This window comes from Diplotaxodon limnothrissa, linkage group LG5 (genome assembly GCF_057381915.1).
Source record: "Diplotaxodon limnothrissa isolate DT_005_m linkage group LG5, D_limnothrissa_male_GT1.1, whole genome shotgun sequence".
NCBI lineage: Eukaryota > Metazoa > Chordata > Actinopteri > Cichliformes > Cichlidae > Diplotaxodon > Diplotaxodon limnothrissa.
Genome location: NC_140600.1, coordinates 2,901,232 through 2,921,599, shown reverse-complemented (window position 1 = coordinate 2,921,599; position 20,368 = coordinate 2,901,232).

The following is a 20,368-nucleotide window of genomic DNA, read 5'->3' as shown; positions in this document are numbered from 1 at the left end:
CTATAAGATAAGGCCATAAACATGTGTATCCGAGTCTTCTATCAAAAGTTACAGCTATTCATATGAAGTCTTACAAAATAACTTTCTTTCGCCAAGACAGTGCGTTTCTCACTGTTACATGCATTTGAATGGGGAACTCGACCGAAACAAAGTATAGGTTTTCATTATGTGAATAACTTGGAAATCTTAGCTCAAACAGCTGCAAAACCTGTTTGCCCAGCACGGGAACCTTGAGTTCTATAAGATAAAGCCATAAACATGTGTATCCGAGTCTTCTATCAAAAGTTACAGCTATTTATATGAAGTTGTACAAAAACGCTTTCTTTCGCCAAGACAGTGCGTTTCTCACTGTTACATGCATTTGAATGGGGAACTCGACCGAAACAAAGTATAGGTTTTCATTATGTGAATAACTTGGAAATCTTAGCTCAAACAGCTGCAAAACCTGTTTGCCCAGCACGGGAACCTTGAGTTCTATAAGATAAAGCCATAAACATGTGTATCCGAGTCTTCTATCAAAAGTTACAGCTATTTATATGAAGTTGTACAAAAACGCTTTCTTTCGCCAAGACAGTGCGTTTCTCACTGTTACATGCATTTGAATGGGGAACTCGACCGAAACAAAGTATATGATTTCATTATGTGAATAACTTGGAAATCTTAGCTCAAACAGCTGCAAAACCTCTTTTCCCAGCACGGGAACCTTGAGTTCTATAAGATAAAGCCATAAACATGTGTATCCGAGTCTTCTATCAAAAGTTACAGCTATTCATATGAAGTTGTACAAAATAGCTTTCTTTCGCCAAGACAGTGCGTTTCTCACTGTTACATGCATTTGAATGGGGAACTCCACCGAAACAAAGTATAAGTTTTCATTATGTGAATAACTTGGAAATCTTAGCTCAAACAGCTGCAAAACCTGTTTTACCAGCACGGAGACCTTGAGTTCTATAAGATAAAGCCATAAACATGTTTGTCTGAGTCTTCTATCAAACGTTACCGCTATTTATATGAAGTTGTACAAAAACGCTTTCTTTCGCCAAGACAGTGCGTTTCTCACTGTTACATGCATTTGAATGGGGAACTCGACCGAAACAAAGTATAGGTTTTCATTATGTGAATAACTTGGAAATCTTAGCTCAAACAGCTGCAAAACCTGTTTGCCCAGCACGGAGACCTTGAGTTCTATAATATAAGGCCATAAACATGTTTGTCTGAGTCTTCTATCAAAAGTTACAGCTATTTATATGAAGTTGTACAAAAACGCTTTCTTTCGCCAAGACAGTGCGTTTCTCACTGTTACATGCATTTGAATGGGGAACTCGACCGAAACAAAGTATAGGTTTTCATTATGTGAATAACTTGGAAATCTTAGCTCAAACAGCTGCAAAACCTGTTTGCCCAGCACGGGAACCTTGAGTTCTATAAGATAAAGCCATAAACATGTGTATCCGAGTCTTCTATCAAAAGTTACAACTATTCATATGACGTTGTACAAAATAGCTTTCTTTCACCAAGACAGTGCGTTTCTCACTGTTACATGCATTTGAATGGGGAACTCGACCGAAACAAACTATAAGTTTTCATTATGTGAATAACTTGGAAATCTTAGCTCAAACAGCTGCAAAACCTGTTTTACCAGCACGGAGACCTTGAGTTCTATAAGATAAAGCCATAAACATGTTTGTCTGAGTCTTCTATCAAACGTTACCGCTATTTATATGAAGTTGTACAAAAACGCTTTCTTTCGCCAAGACAGTGCGTTTCTCACTGTTACATGCATTTGAATGGGGAACTCGACCGAAACAAAGTATAGGTTTTCATTATGTGAATAACTTGGAAATCTTAGCTCAAACAGCTGCAAAACCTGTTTGCCCAGCACGGAGACCTTGAGTTCTATAATATAAGGCCATAAACATGTTTGTCTGAGTCTTCTATCAAAAGTTACAGCTATTTATATGAAGTTGTACAAAAACGCTTTCTTTCGCCAAGACAGTGCGTTTCTCACTGTTACATGCATTTGAATGGGGAACTCGACCGAAACAAAGTATAGGTTTTCATTATGTGAATAACTTGGAAATCTTAGCTCAAACAGCTGCAAAACCTGTTTGCCCAGCACGGGAACCTTGAGTTCTATAAGATAAAGCCATAAACATGTGTATCCGAGTCTTCTATCAAAAGTTACAGCTATTTATATGAAGTTGTACAAAAACGCTTTCTTTCGCCAAGACAGTGCGTTTCTCACTGTTACATGCATTTGAATGGGGAACTCCACCGAAACAAAGTATAAGTTTTCATTATGTGAATAACTTGGAAATCTTAGCTCAAACAGCTGCAAAACCTGTTTTCCCAGCACGGAGACCTTGAGTTCTATAAGATAAAGCCATAAACATGTGTATCCGAGTCTTCTATCAAAAGTTACAACTATTCATATGACGTTGTACAAAATAGCTTTCTTTCGCCAAGACAGTGCGTTTCTCACTGTTACATGCATTTGAATGGGGAACTCCACCGAAACAAAGTATAGGTTTTCATTATGTGAATAACTTGGAAATCTTAGCTCAAACAGCTGCAAAACCTGTTTGCCCAGCACGGGAACCTTGAGTTCTATAAGATAAAGCCATAAACATGTGTATCCGAGTCTTCTATCAAAAGTTACAGCTATTTATATGAAGTTGTACAAAAACGCTTTCTTTCGCCAAGACAGTGCGTTTCTCACTGTTACATGCATTTGAATGGGGAACTCGACCGAAACAAAGTATAGGTTTTCATTATGTGAATAACTTGGAAATCTTAGCTCAAACAGCTGCAAAACCTGTTTGCCCAGCACGGGAACCTTGAGTTCTATAAGATAAAGCCATAAACATGTGTATCCGAGTCTTCTATCAAAAGTTACAACTATTCATATGACGTTGTACAAAATAGCTTTCTTTCACCAAGACAGTGCGTTTCTCACTGTTACATGCATTTGAATGGGGAACTCGACCGAAACAAACTATAAGTTTTCATTATGTGAATAACTTGGAAATCTTAGCTCAAACAGCTGCAAAACCTGTTTTACCAGCACGGAGACCTTGAGTTCTATAAGATAAAGCCATAAACATGTTTGTCTGAGTCTTCTATCAAACGTTACCGCTATTTATATGAAGTTGTACAAAAACGCTTTCTTTCGCCAAGACAGTGCGTTTCTCACTGTTACATGCATTTGAATGGGGAACTCGACCGAAACAAAGTATAGGTTTTCATTATGTGAATAACTTGGAAATCTTAGCTCAAACAGCTGCAAAACCTGTTTGCCCAGCACGGAGACCTTGAGTTCTATAATATAAGGCCATAAACATGTTTGTCTGAGTCTTCTATCAAAAGTTACAGCTATTTATATGAAGTTGTACAAAAACGCTTTCTTTCGCCAAGACAGTGCGTTTCTCACTGTTACATGCATTTGAATGGGGAACTCGACCGAAACAAAGTATAGGTTTTCATTATGTGAATAACTTGGAAATCTTAGCTCAAACAGCTGCAAAACCTGTTTGCCCAGCACGGGAACCTTGAGTTCTATAAGATAAAGCCATAAACATGTGTATCCGAGTCTTCTATCAAAAGTTACAGCTATTTATATGAAGTTGTACAAAAACGCTTTCTTTCGCCAAGACAGTGCGTTTCTCACTGTTACATGCATTTGAATGGGGAACTCCACCGAAACAAAGTATAAGTTTTCATTATGTGAATAACTTGGAAATCTTAGCTCAAACAGCTGCAAAACCTGTTTTCCCAGCACGGAGACCTTGAGTTCTATAAGATAAAGCCATAAACATGTGTATCCGAGTCTTCTTTCAAAAGTTACAACTATTCATATGACGTTGTACAAAATAGCTTTCTTTCGCCAAGACAGTGCGTTTCTCACTGTTACATGCATTTGAATGGGGAACTCCACCGAAACAAAGTATAGGTTTTCATTATGTGAATAACTTGGAAATCTTAGCTCAAACAGCTGCAAAACCTGTTTGCCCAGCACGGGAACCTTGAGTTCTATAAGATAAAGCCATAAACATGTGTATCCGAGTCTTCTATCAAAAGTTACAGCTATTTATATGAAGTTGTACAAAAACGCTTTCTTTCGCCAAGACAGTGCGTTTCTCACTGTTACATGCATTTGAATGGGGAACTCGACCGAAACAAAGTATAGGTTTTCATTATGTGAATAACTTGGAAATCTTAGCTCAAACAGCTGCAAAACCTCTTTTCCCAGCACGGAGACCTTGAGTTCTATAAGATAAAGCCATAAACATGTGTATCCGAGTCTTCTATCAAAAGTTACAACTATTCATATGACGTTGTACAAAATAGCTTTCTTTCACCAAGACAGTGCGTTTCTCACTGTTACATGCATTTGAATGGGGAACTCGACCGAAACAAAGTATAAGTTTTCATTATGTGAATAACTTGGAAATCTTAGCTCAAACAGCTGCAAAACCTGTTTGCCCAGCACGGAGACCTTGAGTTCTATAAGATAAAGCCATAAACATGTGTATCCGAGTCTTCTATCAAAAGTTACAACTATTCATATGACGTTGTACAAAATAGCTTTCTTTCACCAAGACAGTGCGTTTCTCACTGTTACATGCATTTGAATGGGGAACTCGACCGAAACAAAGTATAGGTTTTCATTATGTGAATAACTTGGAAATCTTAGCTCAAACAGCTGCAAAACCTGTTTTCCCAGCACGGAGACCTTGAGTTCTATAAGATAAAGCCATAAACATGTTTGTCTGAGTCTTCTATCAAAAGTTACAACTATTTATATGAAGTTGTACAAAAACGCTTTCTTTCGCCAAGACAGTGCATTTCTCACTGTTACATGCATTTGAATGGGGAACTCGACCGAAACAAAGTATATGATTTCATTATGTGAATAACTTGGAAATCTTAGCTCAAACAGCTGCAAAACCTCTTTTCCCAGCACGGGAACCTTGAGTTCTATAAGATAAAGCCATAAACATGTGTATCCGAGTCTTCTATCAAAAGTTACAGATATTCATATGAAGTTGTACAAAAACGCTTTCTTTCGCCAAGACAGTGCGTTTCTCACTGTTACATGCATTTGAATGGGGAACTCCACCGAAACAAAGTATAAGTTTTCATTATGTGAATAACTTGGAAATCTTAGCTCAAACAGCTGCAAAACCTGTTTTCCCAGCACGGAGACCTTGAGTTCTATAAGATAAGGCCATAAACATGTGTATCCGAGTCTTCTATCAAAAGTTACAGCTATTCATATGAAGTCTTACAAAATAACTTTCTTTCGCCAAGACAGTGCGTTTCTCACTGTTACATGCATTTGAATGGGGAACTCGACCGAAACAAAGTATAGGTTTTCATTATGTGAATAACTTGGAAATCTTAGCTCAAACAGCTGCAAAACCTGTTTGCCCAGCACGGGAACCTTGAGTTCTATAAGATAAAGCCATAAACATGTGTATCCGAGTCTTCTATCAAAAGTTACAGCTATTTATATGAAGTTGTACAAAAACGCTTTCTTTCGCCAAGACAGTGCGTTTCTCACTGTTACATGCATTTGAATGGGGAACTCCACCGAAACAAAGTATAGGTTTTCATTATGTGAATAACTTGGAAATCTTAGCTCAAACAGCTGCAAAACCTGTTTGCCCAGCACGGGAACCTTGAGTTCTATAAGATAAAGCCATAAACATGTGTATCCGAGTCTTCTATCAAAAGTTACAGCTATTTATATGAAGTTGTACAAAAACGCTTTCTTTCGCCAAGACAGTGCGTTTCTCACTGTTACATGCATTTGAATGGGGAACTCGACCGAAACAAAGTATATGATTTCATTATGTGAATAACTTGGAAATCTTAGCTCAAACAGCTGCAAAACCTCTTTTCCCAGCACGGGAACCTTGAGTTCTATAAGATAAAGCCATAAACATGTGTATCCGAGTCTTCTATCAAAAGTTACAGCTATTCATATGAAGTTGTACAAAATAGCTTTCTTTCGCCAAGACAGTGCGTTTCTCACTGTTACATGCATTTGAATGGGGAACTCCACCGAAACAAAGTATAAGTTTTCATTATGTGAATAACTTGGAAATCTTAGCTCAAACAGCTGCAAAACCTGTTTTACCAGCACGGAGACCTTGAGTTCTATAAGATAAAGCCATAAACATGTTTGTCTGAGTCTTCTATCAAACGTTACCGCTATTTATATGAAGTTGTACAAAAACGCTTTCTTTCGCCAAGACAGTGCGTTTCTCACTGTTACATGCATTTGAATGGGGAACTCGACCGAAACAAAGTATAGGTTTTCATTATGTGAATAACTTGGAAATCTTAGCTCAAACAGCTGCAAAACCTGTTTGCCCAGCACGGAGACCTTGAGTTCTATAATATAAGGCCATAAACATGTTTGTCTGAGTCTTCTATCAAAAGTTACAGCTATTTATATGAAGTTGTACAAAAACGCTTTCTTTCGCCAAGACAGTGCGTTTCTCACTGTTACATGCATTTGAATGGGGAACTCGACCGAAACAAAGTATAGGTTTTCATTATGTGAATAACTTGGAAATCTTAGCTCAAACAGCTGCAAAACCTGTTTGCTCAGCACGGGAACCTTGAGTTCTATAAGATAAAGCCATAAACATGTGTATCCGAGTCTTCTATCAAAAGTTACAGCTATTTATATGAAGTTGTACAAAAACGCTTTCTTTCGCCAAGACAGTGCGTTTCTCACTGTTACATGCATTTGAATGGGGAACTCCACCGAAACAAAGTATAAGTTTTCATTATGTGAATAACTTGGAAATCTTAGCTCAAACAGCTGCAAAACCTGTTTGCCCAGCACGGGAACCTTGAGTTCTATAAGATAAAGCCATAAACATGTGTATCCGAGTCTTCTATCAAAAGTTACAACTATTCATATGACGTTGTACAAAATAGCTTTCTTTCGCCAAGACAGTGCGTTTCTCACTGTTACATGCATTTGAATGGGGAACTCGACCGAAACAAAGTATAGGTTTTCATTATGTGAATAACTTGGAAATCTTAGCTCAAACAGCTGCAAAACCTGTTTGCCCAGCACGGGAACCTTGAGTTCTATAAGATAAAGCCATAAACATGTGTATCCGAGTCTTCTATCAAAAGTTACAGCTATTTATATGAAGTTGTACAAAAACGCTTTCTTTCGCCAAGACAGTGCGTTTCTCACTGTTACATGCATTTGAATGGGGAACTCGACCGAAACAAAGTATAGGTTTTCATTATGTGAATAACTTGGAAATCTTAGCTCAAACAGCTGCAAAACCTCTTTTCCCAGCACGGAGACCTTGAGTTCTATAATATAAGGCCATAAACATGTGTATCCGAGTCTTCTATCAAAAGTTACATCTATTCATATGAAGTTGTACAAAATAGCTTTCTTTCGCCAAGACAGTGCGTTTCTCACTGTTACATGCATTTGAATGGGGAACTCCACCGAAACAAAGTATAGGTTTTCATTATGTGAATAACTTGGAAATCTTAGCTTAAACAGCTGCAAAACCTGTTTTCCCAGCACGGAGACCTTGAGTTCTATAAGATAAAGCCATAAACATATTTGTCTGAGTCTTCTATCAAAAGTTACAGCTATTTATATGAAGTTGTACAAAAACGCTTTCTTTCGCCAAGACAGTGCGTTTCTCACTGTTACATGCATTTGAATGGGGAACTCGACAGAAACAAAGTATAGGTTTTCATTATGTGAATAACTTGGAAATCTTAGCTCAAACAGCTGCAAAACCTGTTTGCCCAGCACGGAGACCTTGAGTTCTATAAGATAAAGCCATAAACATGTGTATCCGAGTCTTCTATCAAAAGTTACAGCTATTTATATGAAGTTGTACAAAAACGCTTTCTTTCGCCAAGACAGTGCGTTTCTCACTGTTACATGCATTTGAATGGGGAACTCCACCGAAACAAAGTATAAGTTTTCATTATGTGAATAACTTGGAAATCTTAGCTCAAACAGCTGCAAAACCTGTTTTCCCAGCACGGGAACCTTGAGTTCTATAATATAAGGCCATAAACATGTGTATCCGAGTCTTCTATCAAAAGTTACAACTATTCATATGACGTTGTACAAAATAGCTTTCTTTCGCCAAGACAGTGCGTTTCTCACTGTTACATGCATTTGAATGGGGAACTCGACCGAAACAAAGTATAGGTTTTCATTATGTGAATAACTTGGAAATCTTAGCTCAAACAGCTGCAAAACCTGTTTGCCCAGCACGGGAACCTTGAGTTCTATAAGATAAAGCCATAAACATGTGTATCCGAGTCTTCTATCAAAAGTTACAACTATTCATATGACGTTGTACAAAATAGCTTTCTTTCACCAAGACAGTGCGTTTCTCACTGTTACATGCATTTGAATGGGGAACTCGACCGAAACAAACTATAAGTTTTCATTATGTGAATAACTTGGAAATCTTAGCTCAAACAGCTGCAAAACCTGTTTTACCAGCACGGAGACCTTGAGTTCTATAAGATAAAGCCATAAACATGTTTGTCTGAGTCTTCTATCAAACGTTACCGCTATTTATATGAAGTTGTACAAAAACGCTTTCTTTCGCCAAGACAGTGCGTTTCTCACTGTTACATGCATTTGAATGGGGAACTCGACCGAAACAAAGTATAGGTTTTCATTATGTGAATAACTTGGAAATCTTAGCTCAAACAGCTGCAAAACCTGTTTGCCCAGCACGGAGACCTTGAGTTCTATAATATAAGGCCATAAACATGTTTGTCTGAGTCTTCTATCAAAAGTTACAGCTATTTATATGAAGTTGTACAAAAACGCTTTCTTTCGCCAAGACAGTGCGTTTCTCACTGTTACATGCATTTGAATGGGGAACTCGACCGAAACAAAGTATAGGTTTTCATTATGTGAATAACTTGGAAATCTTAGCTCAAACAGCTGCAAAACCTGTTTGCCCAGCACGGGAACCTTGAGTTCTATAAGATAAAGCCATAAACATGTGTATCCGAGTCTTCTATCAAAAGTTACAGCTATTTATATGAAGTTGTACAAAAACGCTTTCTTTCGCCAAGACAGTGCGTTTCTCACTGTTACATGCATTTGAATGGGGAACTCCACCGAAACAAAGTATAAGTTTTCATTATGTGAATAACTTGGAAATCTTAGCTCAAACAGCTGCAAAACCTGTTTTCCCAGCACGGAGACCTTGAGTTCTATAAGATAAAGCCATAAACATGTGTATCCGAGTCTTCTTTCAAAAGTTACAACTATTCATATGACGTTGTACAAAATAGCTTTCTTTCGCCAAGACAGTGCGTTTCTCACTGTTACATGCATTTGAATGGGGAACTCCACCGAAACAAAGTATAGGTTTTCATTATGTGAATAACTTGGAAATCTTAGCTCAAACAGCTGCAAAACCTGTTTGCCCAGCACGGGAACCTTGAGTTCTATAAGATAAAGCCATAAACATGTGTATCCGAGTCTTCTATCAAAAGTTACAGCTATTTATATGAAGTTGTACAAAAACGCTTTCTTTCGCCAAGACAGTGCGTTTCTCACTGTTACATGCATTTGAATGGGGAACTCGACCGAAACAAAGTATAGGTTTTCATTATGTGAATAACTTGGAAATCTTAGCTCAAACAGCTGCAAAACCTCTTTTCCCAGCACGGAGACCTTGAGTTCTATAAGATAAAGCCATAAACATGTGTATCCGAGTCTTCTATCAAAAGTTACAACTATTCATATGACGTTGTACAAAATAGCTTTCTTTCACCAAGACAGTGCGTTTCTCACTGTTACATGCATTTGAATGGGGAACTCGACCGAAACAAAGTATAAGTTTTCATTATGTGAATAACTTGGAAATCTTAGCTCAAACAGCTGCAAAACCTGTTTGCCCAGCACGGAGACCTTGAGTTCTATAAGATAAAGCCATAAACATGTGTATCCGAGTCTTCTATCAAAAGTTACAACTATTCATATGACGTTGTACAAAATAGCTTTCTTTCACCAAGACAGTGCGTTTCTCACTGTTACATGCATTTGAATGGGGAACTCGACCGAAACAAAGTATAGGTTTTCATTATGTGAATAACTTGGAAATCTTAGCTCAAACAGCTGCAAAACCTGTTTTCCCAGCACGGAGACCTTGAGTTCTATAAGATAAAGCCATAAACATGTTTGTCTGAGTCTTCTATCAAAAGTTACAACTATTTATATGAAGTTGTACAAAAACGCTTTCTTTCGCCAAGACAGTGCATTTCTCACTGTTACATGCATTTGAATGGGGAACTCGACCGAAACAAAGTATATGATTTCATTATGTGAATAACTTGGAAATCTTAGCTCAAACAGCTGCAAAACCTCTTTTCCCAGCACGGGAACCTTGAGTTCTATAAGATAAAGCCATAAACATGTGTATCCGAGTCTTCTATCAAAAGTTACAGATATTCATATGAAGTTGTACAAAAACGCTTTCTTTCGCCAAGACAGTGCGTTTCTCACTGTTACATGCATTTGAATGGGGAACTCCACCGAAACAAAGTATAAGTTTTCATTATGTGAATAACTTGGAAATCTTAGCTCAAACAGCTGCAAAACCTGTTTTCCCAGCACGGAGACCTTGAGTTCTATAAGATAAGGCCATAAACATGTGTATCCGAGTCTTCTATCAAAAGTTACAGCTATTCATATGAAGTCTTACAAAATAACTTTCTTTCGCCAAGACAGTGCGTTTCTCACTGTTACATGCATTTGAATGGGGAACTCGACCGAAACAAAGTATAGGTTTTCATTATGTGAATAACTTGGAAATCTTAGCTCAAACAGCTGCAAAACCTGTTTGCCCAGCACGGGAACCTTGAGTTCTATAAGATAAAGCCATAAACATGTGTATCCGAGTCTTCTATCAAAAGTTACAGCTATTTATATGAAGTTGTACAAAAACGCTTTCTTTCGCCAAGACAGTGCGTTTCTCACTGTTACATGCATTTGAATGGGGAACTCCACCGAAACAAAGTATAGGTTTTCATTATGTGAATAACTTGGAAATCTTAGCTCAAACAGCTGCAAAACCTGTTTGCCCAGCACGGGAACCTTGAGTTCTATAAGATAAAGCCATAAACATGTGTATCCGAGTCTTCTATCAAAAGTTACAGCTATTTATATGAAGTTGTACAAAAACGCTTTCTTTCGCCAAGACAGTGCGTTTCTCACTGTTACATGCATTTGAATGGGGAACTCGACCGAAACAAAGTATATGATTTCATTATGTGAATAACTTGGAAATCTTAGCTCAAACAGCTGCAAAACCTCTTTTCCCAGCACGGGAACCTTGAGTTCTATAAGATAAAGCCATAAACATGTGTATCCGAGTCTTCTATCAAAAGTTACAGCTATTCATATGAAGTTGTACAAAATAGCTTTCTTTCGCCAAGACAGTGCGTTTCTCACTGTTACATGCATTTGAATGGGGAACTCCACCGAAACAAAGTATAAGTTTTCATTATGTGAATAACTTGGAAATCTTAGCTCAAACAGCTGCAAAACCTGTTTTACCAGCACGGAGACCTTGAGTTCTATAAGATAAAGCCATAAACATGTTTGTCTGAGTCTTCTATCAAACGTTACCGCTATTTATATGAAGTTGTACAAAAACGCTTTCTTTCGCCAAGACAGTGCGTTTCTCACTGTTACATGCATTTGAATGGGGAACTCGACCGAAACAAAGTATAGGTTTTCATTATGTGAATAACTTGGAAATCTTAGCTCAAACAGCTGCAAAACCTGTTTGCCCAGCACGGAGACCTTGAGTTCTATAATATAAGGCCATAAACATGTTTGTCTGAGTCTTCTATCAAAAGTTACAGCTATTTATATGAAGTTGTACAAAAACGCTTTCTTTCGCCAAGACAGTGCGTTTCTCACTGTTACATGCATTTGAATGGGGAACTCGACCGAAACAAAGTATAGGTTTTCATTATGTGAATAACTTGGAAATCTTAGCTCAAACAGCTGCAAAACCTGTTTGCTCAGCACGGGAACCTTGAGTTCTATAAGATAAAGCCATAAACATGTGTATCCGAGTCTTCTATCAAAAGTTACAGCTATTTATATGAAGTTGTACAAAAACGCTTTCTTTCGCCAAGACAGTGCGTTTCTCACTGTTACATGCATTTGAATGGGGAACTCCACCGAAACAAAGTATAAGTTTTCATTATGTGAATAACTTGGAAATCTTAGCTCAAACAGCTGCAAAACCTGTTTGCCCAGCACGGGAACCTTGAGTTCTATAAGATAAAGCCATAAACATGTGTATCCGAGTCTTCTATCAAAAGTTACAACTATTCATATGACGTTGTACAAAATAGCTTTCTTTCGCCAAGACAGTGCGTTTCTCACTGTTACATGCATTTGAATGGGGAACTCGACCGAAACAAAGTATAGGTTTTCATTATGTGAATAACTTGGAAATCTTAGCTCAAACAGCTGCAAAACCTGTTTGCCCAGCACGGGAACCTTGAGTTCTATAAGATAAAGCCATAAACATGTGTATCCGAGTCTTCTATCAAAAGTTACAGCTATTTATATGAAGTTGTACAAAAACGCTTTCTTTCGCCAAGACAGTGCGTTTCTCACTGTTACATGCATTTGAATGGGGAACTCGACCGAAACAAAGTATAGGTTTTCATTATGTGAATAACTTGGAAATCTTAGCTCAAACAGCTGCAAAACCTCTTTTCCCAGCACGGAGACCTTGAGTTCTATAATATAAGGCCATAAACATGTGTATCCGAGTCTTCTATCAAAAGTTACATCTATTCATATGAAGTTGTACAAAATAGCTTTCTTTCGCCAAGACAGTGCGTTTCTCACTGTTACATGCATTTGAATGGGGAACTCCACCGAAACAAAGTATAGGTTTTCATTATGTGAATAACTTGGAAATCTTAGCTTAAACAGCTGCAAAACCTGTTTTCCCAGCACGGAGACCTTGAGTTCTATAAGATAAAGCCATAAACATATTTGTCTGAGTCTTCTATCAAAAGTTACAGCTATTTATATGAAGTTGTACAAAAACGCTTTCTTTCGCCAAGACAGTGCGTTTCTCACTGTTACATGCATTTGAATGGGGAACTCGACAGAAACAAAGTATAGGTTTTCATTATGTGAATAACTTGGAAATCTTAGCTCAAACAGCTGCAAAACCTGTTTGCCCAGCACGGAGACCTTGAGTTCTATAAGATAAAGCCATAAACATGTGTATCCGAGTCTTCTATCAAAAGTTACAGCTATTTATATGAAGTTGTACAAAAACGCTTTCTTTCGCCAAGACAGTGCGTTTCTCACTGTTACATGCATTTGAATGGGGAACTCCACCGAAACAAAGTATAAGTTTTCATTATGTGAATAACTTGGAAATCTTAGCTCAAACAGCTGCAAAACCTGTTTTCCCAGCACGGGAACCTTGAGTTCTATAATATAAGGCCATAAACATGTGTATCCGAGTCTTCTATCAAAAGTTACAACTATTCATATGACGTTGTACAAAATAGCTTTCTTTCGCCAAGACAGTGCGTTTCTCACTGTTACATGCATTTGAATGGGGAACTCGACCGAAACAAAGTATAGGTTTTCATTATGTGAATAACTTGGAAATCTTAGCTCAAACAGCTGCAAAACCTGTTTGCCCAGCACGGGAACCTTGAGTTCTATAAGATAAAGCCATAAACATGTGTATCCGAGTCTTCTATCAAAAGTTACAGCTATTTATATGAAGTTGTACAAAAACGCTTTCTTTCGCCAAGACAGTGCATTTCTCACTGTTACATGCATTTGAATGGGGAACTCGACCGAAACAAAGTATAGGTTTTCATTATGTGAATAACTTGGAAATCTTAGCTCAAACAGCTGCAAAACCTCTTTTCCCAGCACGGAGACCTTGAGTTCTATAATATAAGGCCATAAACATGTGTATCCGAGTCTTCTATCAAAAGTTACAGCTATTCATATGAAGTTGTACAAAATAGCTTTCTTTCGCCAAGACAGTGCGTTTCTCACTGTTACATGCATTTGAATGGGGAACTCGACCGAAACAAAGTATAGGTTTTCATTATGTGAATAACTTGGAAATCTTAGCTTAAACAGCTGCAAAACCTCTTTTCCCAGCACGGAGACCTTGAGTTCTATAAGATAAAGCCATAAACATATTTGTCTGAGTCTTCTATCAAAAGTTACAGCTATTTATATGAAGTTGTACAAAAACGCTTTCTTTCGCCAAGACAGTGCGTTTCTCACTGTTACATGCATTTGAATGGGGAACTCGACCGAAACAAAGTATATGATTTCATTATGTGAATAACTTGGAAATCTTAGCTCAAACAGCTGCAAAACCTCTTTTCCCAGCACGGGAACCTTGAGTTCTATAAGATAAAGCCATAAACATGTGTATCCGAGTCTTCTATCAAAAGTTACAGCTATTCATATGAAGTTGTACAAAATAGCTTTCTTTCGCCAAGACAGTGCGTTTCTCACTGTTACATGCATTTGAATGGGGAACTCCACCGAAACAAAGTATAAGTTTTCATTATGTGAATAACTTGGAAATCTTAGCTCAAACAGCTGCAAAACCTGTTTTCCCAGCACGGAGACCTTGAGTTCTATAAGATAAGGCCATAAACATGTGTATCCGAGTCTTCTATCAAAAGTTACAGCTATTCATATGAAGTCTTACAAAATAGCTTTCTTTCGCCAAGACAGTGCGTTTCTCACTGTTATATGCATTTGAATGGGGAACTCCACCGAAACAAAGTATAAGTTTTCATTATGTGAATAACTTGGAAATCTTAGCTCAAACAGCTGCAAAACCTGTTTTCCCAGCACGGAGACCTTGAGTTCTATAAGATAAGGCCATAAACATGTGTATCCGAGTCTTCTATCAAAAGTTACAACTATTCATATGACGTTGTACAAAATAGCTTTCTTTCGCCAAGACAGTGCGTTTCTCACTGTTACATGCATTTGAATGGGGAACTCGACCGAAACAAAGTATAGGTTTTCATTATGTGAATAACTTGGAAATCTTAGCTCAAACAGCTGCAAAACCTGTTTGCCCAGCACGGGAACCTTGAGTTCTATAAGATAAAGCCATAAACATGTGTATCCGAGTCTTCTATCAAAAGTTACAACTATTCATATGACGTTGTACAAAATAGCTTTCTTTCACCAAGACAGTGCGTTTCTCACTGTTACATGCATTTGAATGGGGAACTCGACCGAAACAAACTATAAGTTTTCATTATGTGAATAACTTGGAAATCTTAGCTCAAACAGCTGCAAAACCTGTTTTACCAGCACGGAGACCTTGAGTTCTATAAGATAAAGCCATAAACATGTTTGTCTGAGTCTTCTATCAAACGTTACCGCTATTTATATGAAGTTGTACAAAAACGCTTTCTTTCGCCAAGACAGTGCGTTTCTCACTGTTACATGCATTTGAATGGGGAACTCGACCGAAACAAAGTATAGGTTTTCATTATGTGAATAACTTGGAAATCTTAGCTCAAACAGCTGCAAAACCTGTTTGCCCAGCACGGAGACCTTGAGTTCTATAATATAAGGCCATAAACATGTTTGTCTGAGTCTTCTATCAAAAGTTACAGCTATTTATATGAAGTTGTACAAAAACGCTTTCTTTCGCCAAGACAGTGCGTTTCTCACTGTTACATGCATTTGAATGGGGAACTCGACCGAAACAAAGTATAGGTTTTCATTATGTGAATAACTTGGAAATCTTAGCTCAAACAGCTGCAAAACCTGTTTGCCCAGCACGGGAACCTTGAGTTCTATAAGATAAAGCCATAAACATGTGTATCCGAGTCTTCTATCAAAAGTTACAGCTATTTATATGAAGTTGTACAAAAACGCTTTCTTTCGCCAAGACAGTGCGTTTCTCACTGTTACATGCATTTGAATGGGGAACTCCACCGAAACAAAGTATAAGTTTTCATTATGTGAATAACTTGGAAATCTTAGCTCAAACAGCTGCAAAACCTGTTTTCCCAGCACGGAGACCTTGAGTTCTATAAGATAAAGCCATAAACATGTGTATCCGAGTCTTCTATCAAAAGTTACAACTATTCATATGACGTTGTACAAAATAGCTTTCTTTCGCCAAGACAGTGCGTTTGTCACTGTTACATGCATTTGAATGGGGAACTCCACCGAAACAAAGTATAGGTTTTCATTATGTGAATAACTTGGAAATCTTAGCTCAAACAGCTGCAAAACCTGTTTGCCCAGCACGGGAACCTTGAGTTCTATAAGATAAAGCCATAAACATGTGTATCCGAGTCTTCTATCAAAAGTTACAACTATTCATATGACGTTGTACAAAATAGCTTTCTTTCACCAAGACAGTGCGTTTCTCACTGTTACATGCATTTGAATGGGGAACTCGACCGAAACAAAGTATAAGTTTTCATTATGTGAATAACTTGGAAATCTTAGCTCAAACAGCTGCAAAACCTGTTTGCCCAGCACGGAGACCTTGAGTTCTATAAGATAAAGCCATAAACATGTGTATCCGAGTCTTCTATCAAAAGTTACAACTATTCATATGACGTTGTACAAAATAGCTTTCTTTCACCAAGACAGTGCGTTTCTCACTGTTACATGCATTTGAATGGGGAACTCGACCGAAACAAAGTATAGGTTTTCATTATGTGAATAACTTGGAAATCTTAGCTCAAACAGCTGCAAAACCTGTTTTCCCAGCACGGAGACCTTGAGTTCTATAAGATAAAGCCATAAACATGTTTGTCTGAGTCTTCTATCAAAAGTTACAACTATTTATATGAAGTTGTACAAAAACGCTTTCTTTCGCCAAGACAGTGCATTTCTCACTGTTACATGCATTTGAATGGGGAACTCGACCGAAACAAAGTATATGATTTCATTATGTGAATAACTTGGAAATCTTAGCTCAAACAGCTGCAAAACCTCTTTTCCCAGCACGGGAACCTTGAGTTCTATAAGATAAAGCCATAAACATGTGTATCCGAGTCTTCTATCAAAAGTTACAGATATTCATATGAAGTTGTACAAAAACGCTTTCTTTCGCCAAGACAGTGCGTTTCTCACTGTTACATGCATTTGAATGGGGAACTCCACCGAAACAAAGTATAAGTTTTCATTATGTGAATAACTTGGAAATCTTAGCTCAAACAGCTGCAAAACCTGTTTTCCCAGCACGGAGACCTTGAGTTCTATAAGATAAGGCCATAAACATGTGTATCCGAGTCTTCTATCAAAAGTTACAGCTATTCATATGAAGTCTTACAAAATAACTTTCTTTCGCCAAGACAGTGCGTTTCTCACTGTTACATGCATTTGAATGGGGAACTCGACCGAAACAAAGTATAGGTTTTCATTATGTGAATAACTTGGAAATCTTAGCTCAAACAGCTGCAAAACCTGTTTGCCCAGCACGGGAACCTTGAGTTCTATAAGATAAAGCCATAAACATGTGTATCCGAGTCTTCTATCAAAAGTTACAGCTATTTATATGAAGTTGTACAAAAACGCTTTCTTTCGCCAAGACAGTGCGTTTCTCACTGTTACATGCATTTGAATGGGGAACTCCACCGAAACAAAGTATAGGTTTTCATTATGTGAATAACTTGGAAATCTTAGCTCAAACAGCTGCAAAACCTGTTTGCCCAGCACGGGAACCTTGAGTTCTATAAGATAAAGCCATAAACATGTGTATCCGAGTCTTCTATCAAAAGTTACAGCTATTTATATGAAGTTGTACAAAAACGCTTTCTTTCGCCAAGACAGTGCGTTTCTCACTGTTACATGCATTTGAATGGGGAACTCGACCGAAACAAAGTATATGATTTCATTATGTGAATAACTTGGAAATCTTAGCTCAAACAGCTGCAAAACCTCTTTTCCCAGCACGGGAACCTTGAGTTCTATAAGATAAAGCCATAAACATGTGTATCCGAGTCTTCTATCAAAAGTTACAACTATTCATATGACGTTGTACAAAATAGCTTTCTTTCACCAAGACAGTGCGTTTCTCACTGTTACATGCATTTGAATGGGGAACTCGACCGAAACAAAGTATAAGTTTTCATTATGTGAATAACTTGGAAATCTTAGCTCAAACAGCTGCAAAACCTGTTTGCCCAGCACGGAGACCTTGAGTTCTATAAGATAAAGCCATAAACATGTGTATCCGAGTCTTCTATCAAAAGTTACAACTATTCATATGACGTTGTACAAAATAGCTTTCTTTCACCAAGACAGTGCGTTTCTCACTGTTACATGCATTTGAATGGGGAACTCGACCGAAACAAAGTATAGGTTTTCATTATGTGAATAACTTGGAAATCTTAGCTCAAACAGCTGCAAAACCTGTTTTCCCAGCACGGAGACCTTGAGTTCTATAAGATAAAGCCATAAACATGTTTGTCTGAGTCTTCTATCAAAAGTTACAACTATTTATATGAAGTTGTACAAAAACGCTTTCTTTCGCCAAGACAGTGCATTTCTCACTGTTACATGCATTTGAATGGGGAACTCGACCGAAACAAAGTATATGATTTCATTATGTGAATAACTTGGAAATCTTAGCTCAAACAGCTGCAAAACCTCTTTTCCCAGCACGGGAACCTTGAGTTCTATAAGATAAAGCCATAAACATGTGTATCCGAGTCTTCTATCAAAAGTTACAGATATTCATATGAAGTTGTACAAAAACGCTTTCTTTCGCCAAGACAGTGCGTTTCTCACTGTTACATGCATTTGAATGGGGAACTCCACCGAAACAAAGTATAAGTTTTCATTATGTGAATAACTTGGAAATCTTAGCTCAAACAGCTGCAAAACCTGTTTTCCCAGCACGGAGACCTTGAGTTCTATAAGATAAGGCCATAAACATGTGTATCCGAGTCTTCTATCAAAAGTTACAGCTATTCATATGAAGTCTTACAAAATAACTTTCTTTCGCCAAGACAGTGCGTTTCTCACTGTTACATGCATTTGAATGGGGAACTCGACCGAAACAAAGTATAGGTTTTCATTATGTGAATAACTTGGAAATCTTAGCTCAAACAGCTGCAAAACCTGTTTGCCCAGCACGGGAACCTTGAGTTCTATAAGATAAAGCCATAAACATGTGTATCCGAGTCTTCTATCAAAAGTTACAGCTATTTATATGAAGTTGTACAAAAACGCTTTCTTTCGCCAAGACAGTGCGTTTCTCACTGTTACATGCATTTGAATGGGGAACTCCACCGAAACAAAGTATAGGTTTTCATTATGTGAATAACTTGGAAATCTTAGCTCAAACAGCTGCAAAACCTGTTTGCCCAGCACGGGAACCTTGAGTTCTATAAGATAAAGCCATAAACATGTGTATCCGAGTCTTCTATCAAAAGTTACAGCTATTTATATGAAGTTGTACAAAAACGCTTTCTTTCGCCAAGACAGTGCGTTTCTCACTGTTACATGCATTTGAATGGGGAACTCGACCGAAACAAAGTATATGATTTCATTATGTGAATAACTTGGAAATCTTAGCTCAAACAGCTGCAAAACCTCTTTTCCCAGCACGGGAACCTTGAGTTCTATAAGATAAAGCCATAAACATGTGTATCCGAGTCTTCTATCAAAAGTTACAGCTATTCATATGAAGTTGTACAAAATAGCTTTCTTTCGCCAAGACAGTGCGTTTCTCACTGTTACATGCATTTGAATGGGGAACTCCACCGAAACAAAGTATAAGTTTTCATTATGTGAATAACTTGGAAATCTTAGCTCAAACAGCTGCAAAACCTGTTTTACCAGCACGGAGACCTTGAGTTCTATAAGATAAAGCCATAAACATGTTTGTCTGAGTCTTCTATCAAACGTTACCGCTATTTATATGAAGTTGTACAAAAACGCTTTCTTTCGCCAAGACAGTGCGTTTCTCACTGTTACATGCATTTGAATGGGGAACTCGACCGAAACAAAGTATAGGTTTTCATTATGTGAATAACTTGGAAATCTTAGCTCAAACAGCTGCAAAACCTGTTTGCCCAGCACGGAGACCTTGAGTTCTATAATATAAGGCCATAAACATGTTTGTCTGAGTCTTCTATCAAAAGTTACAGCTATTTATATGAAGTTGTACAAAAACGCTTTCTTTCGCCAAGACAGTGCGTTTCTCACTGTTACATGCATTTGAATGGGGAACTCGACCGAAACAAAGTATAGGTTTTCATTATGTGAATAACTTGGAAATCTTAGCTCAAACAGCTGCAAAACCTGTTTGCCCAGCAC